Source organism: Onychomys torridus, chromosome 10, assembly GCF_903995425.1.
Source record: "Onychomys torridus chromosome 10, mOncTor1.1, whole genome shotgun sequence".
Lineage (NCBI taxonomy): Eukaryota > Metazoa > Chordata > Mammalia > Rodentia > Cricetidae > Onychomys > Onychomys torridus.
This window is the reverse complement of record NC_050452.1, coordinates 60,109,203-60,122,834: the sequence shown is the minus strand read 5'-3', so window position 1 is coordinate 60,122,834 and position 13,632 is coordinate 60,109,203. Positions and strand designations below refer to the sequence as shown.

Below are 13,632 nucleotides of genomic sequence, written 5' to 3'. Positions count from 1 at the left end.
TGTTAAATATTGTATAATCAGATTTATATAATTCCTTCTGCATTTCTCTCTGATTATCTGAATCAGTGAGGTGATGCATCTCATAACCACTATACTCCTTGGGACAGTCACCACCTGCTTTGATTTTTGTACACATCCTCCTACATACAAGTCCCATCAGTAGGGATCTAAATGCTGCCTAATATCTCAATCTCTCTTTCTCACACACATATGCATGTATGCATGTGGGTGCACATCTTCCTGAAATTAGATACAATTTTATTTCTACTAAACTTGTCACAGGATCATCCCTAATCAGTACTTCATCAAGGTTTAAGGAGTAATTTTATGAATGACTAATGAAAGTACTTAATTGAATGAAGCTCTGATGCCTCCAGTTATTACAGGTCATTGCTCTCACTGATTCAAAATCAGTGGTTCTTCAGATTAGAAAGTCATCATTGTACTTCTGTAATGCATGTCTGCACTTACAAAATCATCTGCAACTCCATAACCTCATAGAACACTATCTTGGCCAATAAAAAATAACTACATGGCCACAAGTTCTGCAAAATGATGATGTTTCTGTATCAATTCACAGCAGTTGTTGCTCCCTAAAGAAGATCAAGCCCTCAAGATTCCAGCATGGATAGAATGGGCCCCTTGGACACAGCCCCACTGGAGGAGCTATTGGCAGTGAATGGAGGCTGATGGGGAGAGTAACTCTCTTTTGAGGATGTGGTTGTTGGTAGGGTGTCTGTGCACCTGTGAATGGCTACACACACATTCATATGGGAAGTAATGATTGTACTCATGAGGTTGTTGGTAATAGTTCGTTAAAAGAGAACCCAAAGTTGAGAGGGAGTTGGGATGGGTGGCTAGGGGATATTGGAGGAAGATACATATAGACAGATGTAATCAGTATATATTATATAAATGTAAAGAGCTTTCCAATAAAAAAATTGAAAACAAACCAAGAAATTATATATTCCTTTGTGTGCTTTCTCCTGCTGAGAACATGTAAGATGGGCATCATGCAGCCACTGATTTGTTATGAATGTGAAAACTTAGGAGGCTGAGACCTCAGCAGGCCAACTTTGGTGCTCAGTCATTGATTTGGTGCACAATTACTTGACTCAGGGCCTATCATTAGATTGTATTAATAATCACTGGCTTTGTTTCAGCCAATGGATTTGGTGTACAGTCATCTGATTTGGTGCCTGTCAATAAACTGAATCTGTAGTTGTTTGCTCACATCTGCTATAGATAAATAGTTAGTGACTTTGCGTCAGTCCTGAACTGGGATGAGCAATACATGAACCCTAAGGTTTCAACAGTGCTAAAGTAATGTTTAGTAATAATAAGAAACTCCAGTTCAATCCAAAGAAATGCCCCAAACTACAAATGTGAAAGTGTTAAAATAATGCATATCCCCTTAAGAAACTGATGTCATCCAGTGACAGGACACAGATAAATGAGAGAAAGACAGTGCTCAAAATGTATTTTGTTAGCATAAGGTAAGTTCAGAAACTATCAAAATCCAAACTAGAATTGAGAGAACTCAATTTTGTGATGTTTGGATGAATCAAACAAAGACTAAAGCAATATACTATATAATTTTATGGGAATAAATTTTTCTAGTCATTGTGTCTCCCCATTTTCCTTCAAAAAGACTTTATTATAGTGAAATACTCTCGGACCTTTTCTCAAGCTTGTTACAGTTATAATGCTGTCTCGGGTAGTAATAAATCCTTATAATCCTTTGTAGGGTACTAAGTGGAAAAATGTTGAGAATTGTCAAGAGAGATATTAACATCAACATTATAGGCTCTCATGCATGATCTTAGGTATTATGGGATGAAATACAACAGTAATATTGCCTCATGAATCTAAGGATGCTGGTTTCTGAGTACTAAATGTATCAAGGCTTGTCCTGGAAACTTAAAAACTCTGATCCACTCACTGAATATCAGATCAGCCCAATCAGCTGAAATCCATAACTGCGAGAAAACTTGAGTCTTTTCATTCAGCTACCATGCTGATATATGATAATTAATAGTTATCACATACTGATCCTTCTACTAAGAAGCAGGTTCACAATTTGCACTCAATGCTTCCAAGTCCAGTGCAATGTGCCTGTACCATACTCACATTTTAGACTCCAGGGTGAAAAAGGGTAAGTTTCTTAACCTCCATAAGACTATTGTATAAGAAACACTGAAGTATTTCATCTGATACTCTTAAACCAGTATTTTTCTTATTGTAATTTTTGGTGGAAAACATGCTGCAAAATGTAAAAGTCTTGACTAAGGATCTTAAACCTGTATAAAGCTAAAGTGGAGAATAAATAAGTGCACCAAATAGAATTTCATTGAGTTGTAAGGCATTTTATTTACAACACAATGTGGTCAGTCAATTATCTTTAAGATCCTATTCCTTAAATATCAGCATTTCTTTCTGTATTGTGATGCAATTGTACTCAGTGTTTGGTAGCTACAATCTAATATATAAAACATCATTTATCATACTGAATTTTAAGGAAGCAGCAATCATTTCATTTATATTTGGGTGACAGGCTGTTAAGATTGGAGCAAATTAATGCACAGAGGGTGATTCTCAGCTCTTGAGGTCACTCATCACTTTAGAAATGTCTTAAAAACTGAATCAAACTCAGTGAATACACTAAATCTATATATTATCTCATATGGATATCAAAAGCCTCTGGGGCTATTAGCATATGAAATAACATGAATCGATCATTTATTTATTCAACTTTTTATTTGGGGTGCTGGGAATCAAAATCAGGAATTTGCACATGGTAGGCAAGTACTATGTCACTGAGATAATCCCTGAACCTTACTGGCAAAGTTTAAGAAGCAGTTTCATCAAAGCAAATGTCAAGTCTAGGTTAAGAAATCAGAAAGTGACTTCCATGCTCATGAATTCAAAGAAGCAGCACAGGTCCCCAGAGGGAAGTAAAGGTCTAAAGTATAATTATACCCCAAACTGCTGGATGTCAGCAAAGTTCTTGGAAGAACTTTCCTAACAGAGTTGTGGTAGATGCTTAACTAACTAGACATTAACTTTGACATCTTAGATCAGACAAATCTCTGTGAGTTACCATAAAAGTGAGGGGCACCTAAACAAGAAAGGATTGGTTATTCAGGCTCAACAGTCTGAAATCTTAACATCCTCTTTGTCTCTGTTATTCTAGACTTTCATGTCAACAGCAGCCTGCTGTATCCTGCTTCCTCTAGAGGATACAGACCACTGTCTCTGAGCAGAAAGAAGGAATTGGAAGGTAGTCTGGTGAACTTTAGATTCATTTGCAAATCACTCTAATAGCAATTATGCTAAAGTAAAAGAGCTATTATGTAGGGTAAGATTATTGTCTGTTTATTACTTGGTATATGATTTTCTACTTTATGTGATAAATATATTTAGCATGTTAAGTGAGTGACAATATATTGTTTTGGAATTATATAAGAAATCTCTATTATCAGACTGGCGAGATGACTTGGCATTTAAAGAGCACTTCTTGCTCTTGCAGAGGACCCTGTCTCAGTTCCCAGCATTTGCATGGTGGCTCACAACCCTCCATGACTCATGATTTCAGAGGATCCTATACCATCTTCTGACCTCCACAGGCAACTACAAGGGCATGTGGTACATATACATACATATAGGCAAACAGTCATACATACAAAATGAAATAAATTGTAAAACATTTAATAAAAAAGAAAATCATATTCTCTCTACTATGATATTGAAAGTGGATTATATGAGGGGAATGAAGATTAACGTGTGTAAGCAATTAAAGGTGAACTGTTCTTTCCAGCAATTATCACACTGTTTCATATATAAAAATATATATTTAGTATTTTCTAAAAGTTATGTTTTGTATAATGGCTTGAATTAATAAAGAGAAATAGAATCCATGAGGTAAACAGATAAATACATTAAAAAGAAACCCAGTTTTTCTCCATATAAAAGTGTTATGAGGACTATAGAGATGGCTCAGTGGTTAAGAGCATTCACTTCTCTTTCTGAGACCCAAGTTCAGTTCCAAATACCTCATCAGTTATCTCACAACCTCCTGAAACTATAGTTCTAGGACATGGATATTTCTAGGCTCCACAACCTCCTTATTCATATGTGTACATACCTATACACAAGCAGACTCATGCACATAAATTAAAATATTGAAGATAAATGATATATCCATATATGATATTCTCAAAAATAGCAGAAATGTAATTAAAATATTTACAGTATGTTCTTATCAATATTCTATGGCTAACACTTGCCACATAAGATCAATAATGAAACTGTGTTTCTTTATTATGTGCTCTATATGGGTTTGGAAGCAAAGATACTATACAAACAAGTGAATGTATAAGAATCAAGAATCATCTCTGGCAAAGGGGCTCAAACAATATACTTTTGTCATTCCTAAGAAAATACACACCTCTATGAAAACTAAATACTCTTAAAAAGGGTCCTAAGTTGTTTTGACCTGCTCTGAAGGATTTCACTTGACTACTGCAATTTCTAAAAGAAAGGGGAAAGCACCTGTGCAGAGGAAAATCTACAAAGATACCACACAAACCATTTGTACGTCAGTCCACATCTTCTCTGCTGAAAAGCTAATCTATTTCAAAATCTGAGGTCAAAATATATTTGTATTTATGAACTATATAAAAAGATCTTCCATCTAAATTTTTTTAACTTCATTTATATATTTTAATTTTTAATCCTGAGGACTAATTGAAATACTTCTGAAATACATATGGCTTACTGGATATGGTACTTATCTTTCACCCTTGTTTTAAATTATATGAATCCACCATATTACATTACCCACGATTTTAAAAAAAATCATCTCTAAGTTTTTAAATTGCATTTCAAGGTTTGTTAGATTTTTTTCCAGTGGAAGCTAATGCATTAAGAAGGAAAAAATAGTATTCATTAGACATTTCAGTCAGAAGCAACAATGATATTATTTCTAGATCAGTAGTGTCTTCTTCCAAAGATGCTTAAAATCTTTTTAAAATAAACAATCATTAATTTTAAAGTGTCTGTAAATAAGGGAAGTGACAAGACTTTTAAGCATCAAGACAGAAGCTATGTATGAATAATGCCATGTAATAAAAATGAGTTCCCTCACTTAAACTGAGCACTAGGATTATCCTTAAGAAAGCTCACGGGAATGGGGATACGTCTCAGTGGGTAAAGTGTTTACCATTCAATCACGAGAACCCAAGGTTGCATTCCCAGAAAGCAGGTACAGTAGTATGTCTGTAGCTTCATTGCTCTTATTGGGAGATGAGAGGCAAGGAAGGGAGAATCCATTGAAGTTTGTGAGCCAGCTAGCTTGGTGTAAACAGCTGTGAACAACAAAGAGGCCCTGTCTTGCCCAAGGTAGAAGGTGAGAATTGCTGTTCAAGGTCATCTTCTGATTGGCACAGGGACACTATGACATGCATATATATACATACATATATATATATGAACTGTATGCATATATATATGAACTGTATGCATACACATGTACAACACACACACACACACACACACACACACACACACACACACACACACACACACGGGCGCTTCTGAGTTCTCTTTTCTGAGAACCACCTTTGATTAGAAATGACCTGACAGCTCACTTCACTGGCTTAGTCTCCATGTTAGAATTTACCACTGCATCAAACTGTGTGATTCTTAAACTCAGCTGCACTGACCTCTGCCTATACCTGTGCTTTTCTTTTCTCACATCCTTGTGTGATCACCTGAGCATGCTCACAATATCCAAATTTTACAAGAATCTCTGTCTCAACCTATGATATATGAAATGTACAGGAGACTTTGGGTCCCTATGTGCATATCTAACAGTCAATTAAAAGTGCTGGTAAATAACTTGAAAATGTTTAATAACCTGGCTTTAGAGGCATTTCTCCTTTTCATCTCGTTAAATACTTCACAGACCTATATGTCCTAACCCCTACATAACTAACCATTCTGGGCCTGAAGAGTTCCTAGAATGAAAAATCTCCAAAGCAAACTCAAGAGAATTCAGTGGCAATGGGGCAAAACAAAATTTCCTCTGTTTTCTACTCAACTGTCAGTGCCTTTTGATGAATGAACAGAAGCCAATACTTGTGCAAAATCTATAAGCAGCATGGAAGAGAGTCCGGTTCTAAATGTCAGAGCATTTGGCTGCAAAGAATGTACTCAATTGAATACACCATCTGTAGGGGCTGCCTGATGCTTGTGCAATTCATTCCTGCTCTGTTGGCTGTTCAAACTCTTTTTTTATGGCAGCCAGGCAATGGTTGTACATGTCTTTAATCCCAGCACCTGGGAGGCAGAGGCCACCTTGGTCTAGAGAGCAAATTCCAGGACAGCCAGGGCTACACAGAAAAATCAAATCTTGAAAGGCCAAAATAAGATAGATAGATAGATAGATAGATAGATAGATAGATAGATAGATAGATGATAGATAGATAGGTATATAGATAGGTAGGTAGATAGATAGATAATACATTTGGCTAGTTGACCTACAGGAAAAGTGATTATCTGCTTGATGGACTGACTGATTTTTAAAAGCTGTAAAAGGGTCAAAGACAGATGAAATAAAAATCAGGTCCAGGTCCAATTGCTCATCCCACTTGCTAACTGTATAATTGCCCTAAGCCATTTTAGAACATTTTCATCTGCAAAAGATTAATTTCCCATGGGAAGATGTCATGACCAATAATGACTACAGAACAACCATGCTGATTTCAAACTTTTTCAAATTTATCTGGAGCTTTAGAATAGATAAGTAATGATGGGACAACCAAAGACAATAAGTGTCTCATTTATTGTAGGAAATGTTGCATGCATCTAGGTCCTTCATCAGAGAAACAGATAAAAAAAAAAAGTCATTTACTAAGGAATTGAGGCTATTTAGACAGAAGTCATAAAAAATACTTAAAACCTTCAAACTTTCTACAAATCATGTAAACAAGTTCCAAGAAAAGACAATGGACTACAGTGAAGCAAGTGTGCTGGAGTCTACTGAGAACTGGAAGCCACGGAAGCGAATCTGTTGAGCATGGTGTAGGCAATTCCTAGAGAAAATTTCATGGACAGAAAATGAAAATTCTTCAACTTATGACAACAATGGCATAGTCTCTATGTAGTATGAACTTTTAGTATAGATTGCTGAGTTTGAGTTATTACTCAGCATACACAAATGATGAAGCTGGAATCGAGCAATTTACCATCTCTCTGCCTCAGTTTCCTGCCGCATGGAATGTGTATTTCAAAGTTAAATGTATATAAAAGTATGTATCATAGTATATATTATATATTGGGGATATATCATATAGTTCTGATTACTTTTGTTAAGGTAAATAGGCTGTATATGCATTAGTAATACAGACATTGGAAGGTTCTGTCTTATCTTCAGAAATATCAAAGTGTATTACCATATCAGTTCAGTAATTTGTCATTAAGTTAATGAAATTAATAGAGTATTATTAATCTCCTACCAGATACATCTATCTTGTAAATTTTTACTTTAACAATGAAGAGGGTAAAGTCATGGTGAAATTTAATAATTAGTAACATTTCACACATATGTATGTAAGACACCGCCATAACATTTGGACAAGATTCCAACATTTATTATTGGATCCCTTTCCCATCATTGACCTTTTCCTTGATGGAAATTACATTGGAAATCACATCATCTGGCATGAATAATAACTAGATTATAATAATTTGTGGGGGGGGGCTAATATGAGTATGATATGAGCAACTGTCATAACAGCAGCTTGTCTTCCCTGTCTTCATTAAATTCCCAAAGTGTAAAAATGATTGCCAAGTGAACATCTACAGTGCACCTCATCCAGAAGCAGTACAGGGGAACACAGGACCACCTATCAATACCCCATCTGACACCTCAGATAGGTCAGGGCCAGTAAGAACAATGTCGTGTCTATAAGCAGGATCCATGTAAAGACAGGAGTTGAGCAAAGTAACTATTAAAGACATTAGAGACATGGATTCATATTCAAAAGTGTTGTCCTTAGTTCATTAGAACTGATCAAGGTCGATATTTTTATTCATCTAATGCTATGGCATCCCCTTGATCCAATCGATTAATTCAAATCCAGTTAGCTCAATTCATTTTGCCTTGTTCTATTATCCCTTATTTCATTCAGAAGCACTACATCTGTTTTTGACTATTTGATTAACCTTATAACCTATTTGTGCTAAATTAATCTATCATGAATAAACAGCTGGTACTACCAACAAACACAACTTTGCTTTCAAGGCCCTTTTGAGCTGACCAGGTTTCATTCAACAGATAGGTTTATGGCACCAGAAACTGATTCAGTAATTTCCAACATATGCCACTTTAGAAAAGCAAAAGCAGAAGGAATTATAGAATCATTTGAGTCTTCTTGGTTCTGTTCTATACCTGGCCACTGGGTATTTCTAGTTTTAACTGACAAGTTTCAGAAGTCTATATTCTGTAGATCTTAACATAGTTAAAGTAAGTCTTTTATATACATATTTCCAGTGAACCAGTGAATCATGACAACTAGAAAGATTAGATTAACCATGCAGAAGATTTTATCAACCAAATCTAGGTGATCAAATTAAAGTATGTGTCTCCACAGAAGGTGCAAGCTATAGTTCTTGATCATAGCATTTCTCTGAGTTTTTTTTTTCTTTTTTGTAGTCTTCCCTATAAATAAAATACCATAATCTCAGATAGCTAAAATAACTGTGACATAGATAGTACAATGTCTATAGACATCCAAGATTCAACTATTTATCAAAAACATAAATCTTTTTCAGTAAAGAATCCCCTTATATTAAAAAAATTCTACACAAATTGAATAGAATAAAAGAAAATATGTCTAACATTCAATGTTCTTGTTTACCTAGAGAATGCATTGTAGTTTTTAAGCTTCCCACTACTCTGAATACAAAGTCAAATTGCTTCTGTTTTGGAAATTTTCAAAGACAGTTTGATGGAATAGCTAAATCAGTAATCTCCAGAGTATTTATTCCCTTGGTATAGATTCCTGGGTCCTACTCTGTTTATAAAGATATGAGTTACTGTATCTGAAATCTCTAGATCATCTCTCTAGAGAATTTTATACTCCATCATTTCTAATCACTGTAATCATAGCAATATTCAAGAATGTATGTTGAGCTATCCTTCACCTACCTGCAAGTAATTTCTGAACACTTTTTATCAAAACAACCTTTCATATAAGTCAGGTACAATGACATCAATGATCTTCTCCTGGAAAGGGCTTATTGTTTTGAGAATGATTCATATAATGTCCACAGTTTAGTAAGAGAGAACTAGGCATACTTGCTGTAGAATTATCATTCTGTATACTGTGAATGTGTGTTGCTCTGATTGTTTGATAAATAAAACAGTTTGACCAATAGTGAGGTAGAATAAGGTTAGGCAGGACATTCCAACTAGAGAGAGAGGAAGGAGAGCAAGGCAGAGCTGAGGAGACGCTGCTAATTAGAAGAAGCAAGATGTAAAGAACTGGTAAGCCACAAGCCACGTGGCAAAGTATGGATTTATAGAAATGGGTTAATTTAAGATTTAAGAGATAGCTAGTGAGAGCCTGAGCCATTAGTCTGTATAGTTTAAAAATAATATAAGCCTCTGTGTGTTTATTTTGGTCTGAGCAGCTCTAGGACCAGGCAGTACTGGATAAAACTCCAGCTACACATACTGAGTATTGGTGCCGTTATTCACTGACCAGATGGAGCTCTACTGAGGATGGGCACTAATGTAAGTTGAGGAATACATCACTATGACTCCATGAAGATAAAGTAAACAAAGCAAATAGCAACAAACATTTGTCTAAAGGTAAATGTATCTCAAATATTTGCTTTCTTTAAACCCTGCCCCCAATCTTAGCTTTCTTCTAATGTACTCTGCAGTTTTTATAGAGGCTCACTATTTGGACTTCCACTAAACTATTTACTCCTTAAAGCAAACAAACAAAAAATCATTTTGAAGCCTATGTAAGAAGATGGCCCGTGGTGACTTGAATGAGAAATGTCCCTCAGAGTCTCAGGCATTGGAACAGTTGGTGCTCAGTTGACAGGGCTATTTGGGGTGGTGGTGGTGATGCAGCTTTGCTGGAGGAAGTAAGTCCCCATGGATGGGCTTTGATAAGCAAAACCCTTACCTCCCACCAGTTTCTTCTCCCTGCTTTCTTCTTCAAGTTGAGGATATGACATCTCAGATTCTTGCTCTTTCTGCCATACCTGCCTGCTGACAAGCCTCCCAACCATGGTGGATTCTTATCCCCTGGAACATTAAGCCCAGCTAAACTTTTATTTCAATAAGTTGTCATGTCCATGACACTTTATCAGAGCAATACAAAAGTAACTAATACAGGGCATTTCAGGAAATCTACACAATTGTCTCATTTCCTCCTGACCTTCATAAGGGATGTTGGTTCAGTGAAGAATCAGGATCTGCATTGTACACTCCTCATTGTGGATTCAACTGGCAGAGTGAATTCAAGTAGTCTTTGATTTGCTAAACTCTATATTAGATCAAGCTTCTAGAAAATGAGAAGATGACTCAGACGTTTTCCCGTTATTTTCAATCTTATATTTTATGGGACATTGTGCACTGGAAACTGTAGCTTTGATAAGGCTGGAAATATGATGTGTAACAGCAGCTGACAGAAGGTGAGAACTGGAATGGGGGCCTCACCACATCATTGCATACATGCAACATAGTATTTTATGTATTAATACACATGATGCCAAATGAAAAGAAGAATAATTTAAAATTTATATAGTCTAAAGTAAAGTACAGAAGCTTTCCCACTGTGTGTGTTACACTACTAGACACATTATAGAACTTCCTCCTCCAAAAATGTTACCAGTTGAATCTACTACTGCTTAAACAGAAATGTTTCAAAATCCATGTCTCCTTAAGTATGCAGATATAGTTTTATTTTTAAGAGCATTAGAAATACGATTCACAAATGGACTCAAAAGTAAGTGATAGTGTGGTAAAGTGGGCTCCAGATACAAGATGACTCATTTCTTCATTAAACGGTAAACTTGGGTGGAAAACTGCAAATCATACAAAGCGAGAGGTATTAGAATATGCAGGCAAAGACAGAAGCATTACATTTATAAGCCAGTAGAATTTTCAAGGTGATGAACAATATCTACAAGCTGAAAGAGGCAAGAGAGAGAATTCTAGTCCTACCAGAGGTACTATGACCCTTCTGGTACTTTGGTACCACACTGATAGTCTCCATAATGTTAAGAAAAATCAATATTTGTTGCTTTAGTCCACCCAGGCTGTGATCCTCTATCATAGGAATTCCCAGAAACTGACACAGCAGCTTTGAAACCCACCACAACTCACAAGGATTCATGCTCTGGGAATGAAACTGTATGATGGGGAGAGATCAACTTGATATCCAAGATACAAATTGGTTCCTGCAAGTGCAGAGGAAGAAGGCAAAACAGTATGCAACTTCCTTTTGAGTCTTGTTTCTCACTTTTTCCCTAAAGTTCCATAGAACATTCTTACCTTCATTTCTCTTTCTCATTATTTCTTGGCTTACAAACTATGGCATTATGTACAACATGGTTCTGAATGCTCCTTTCTTCTCAGTTTTTGATACCTCACATGTGCTTCTATTGACACATAACACAATAGTCTCTAGTCCAAGCACATGGGAAGCATGTCACAAGGTGGTCTTAAGACTTGAGCCCAAGCATCGTTGCAGTGAGCAAGCTCACTTGACATTCTATAATGCTTATAAATTGTCTATAATAGGTGATAGAAGTAACACCAACTCTAAACTAAAAACTATCACAGATATCATAAGACAGTGCTCAAAGTCCATGCAATTCATGCAGTGCATGAAAGCAGCTTTCAACTACCATAAATGCATCAAGGTCTTTCCTGTCTTCTAGTTCCTCCCTCCAATGACATCAGCAACTATGTCTTCTCCAAGACTCTGGAGAAAACAGAGAAAGAATTAGCACAAAGAATTAACAACAAGTCTAAGGTCTAGGAAGGAGAAGAGAGGAAAGATAATTAAGAGAAATACATTTGAGAATGTCAGATCCTAAAATTCTTAGTATCATTTCCTTGGTTTTATAAATTACAGGAAGCTTTCATTTCTCAAAATGCTCAGTGATCATTTTTATGATCTTGCTTCAGATCTTGCAAATACAGAAAGAACATCACTCATTGCACATACTTGTCTAAGACTTTTTGGGTCCATACTGCTTACTAAACTAATTTCTGTTTGTTTTGTGAGAGTCTTGTTGTTTTGTTCTGTTTACATATTTCAAAATTGAGATACACAAAGGTTTCAAAATGTGTATACAGTCAGACAATATATTGTAATGGGCCTTGAAACTAACTAAGTTTTTAGACTTGAAAATCCAAATGTTCCTTCCACTAAGCCCTGTGACTTCCCCAAATATATTTTTAGACAAATCTCTGGGCACATGATATCACAAGATAAATTTATTTTTTTAATAGGCTTATGACCAAATAATTAAAAAGTCTTAGATGTTACTGACTAAAGTCACAATGCAACATGACAACATTTTATAGCAAAAATAGATGACCTTACAAGTACATGGAACTTAAGCACCAATTTTCCCACAATGAACCACAGCTAATCTTGTGAGCATGGGTGTTTTAAATATTAAATCACATGTCAGGGGAGGATATACAGGAATGCAGCTCTCATTCCAGACAATCAGAAGAAAGAAGCAATAGGAAAGAAAGTTCTAGACTCTTTCAGAGACACCCTCAAAAAATCAACACCTTTCTTATGTAAATTTGGAATGAACTTAGACATAAAAGATCAAGAGAAACCTTGAATATGGCACAAATAAAGCTTATAGGCCCTGGGAAGAGAGTTCTCAAGTGGAATATGTACGTTCTCAGAGAGGCATACTAATAGGATTACTGAGATGAACATGTGGACTAGAAAGAACATTCCAGAGCAATGTAGGGCACCAAAGCCTCAAGGAGCTGGCTTCACATATTCAAATTACTGTGGTCAAATTTCAGAAACTGCACTAACTCTTCCTATGAAATTAAAGGCTCCTGAGCATAACTCTGTATTAAAGCATCGTCTTAAAGGCAAGGTTTCCAAAAATAACAGCCATAAAATTCTGTTATGTGTAATTTTACTTCTCATTAGCATCTCGGGTAGGAAAGAGATATACTGAGGTAACACTTTTCTAATATAAAACCAGCTAGCAATGAACAAGGTTGATCGTTCTAATACCAGCAAAGGTTTAATGCAATGATGCTTTGCAAATCTATCAGAGAAGTATCTTCTCAGTTTATAAGCATCAAACATAAGATTGGAATGTACTTTATTATAGCAGCAAGCAAGAATTTCAAGTAACATTGCTTCCAAACTGCAATAAATTACAAACTTCATGAAGGCAAGAATTAAGCTTCCTTTTTCAACCCTGTGTTCCAGGGTTTAGATAAATGGGAAGCTTACACGAAATATTCAATATCCTATTTTTAAAATTAAATGAATAAAAAAGTGAATGTTTAAAAATTTACAACCAAATAATAGTTTATTTTCAATGTTTACAAAGTCTGCA

The 13,632-nt window shown here is 35.7% G+C and overlaps 1 protein-coding gene across 3 annotated transcripts in view; it reads right to left on the bottom strand.

Moving 5' to 3' along the window:
• Positions 1-13,632, bottom strand: part of Kcnip4 (potassium voltage-gated channel interacting protein 4) — a 1,106,582-nt gene that overhangs the window by 727,139 nt on the left and 365,811 nt on the right. The window lies entirely within an intron of this gene.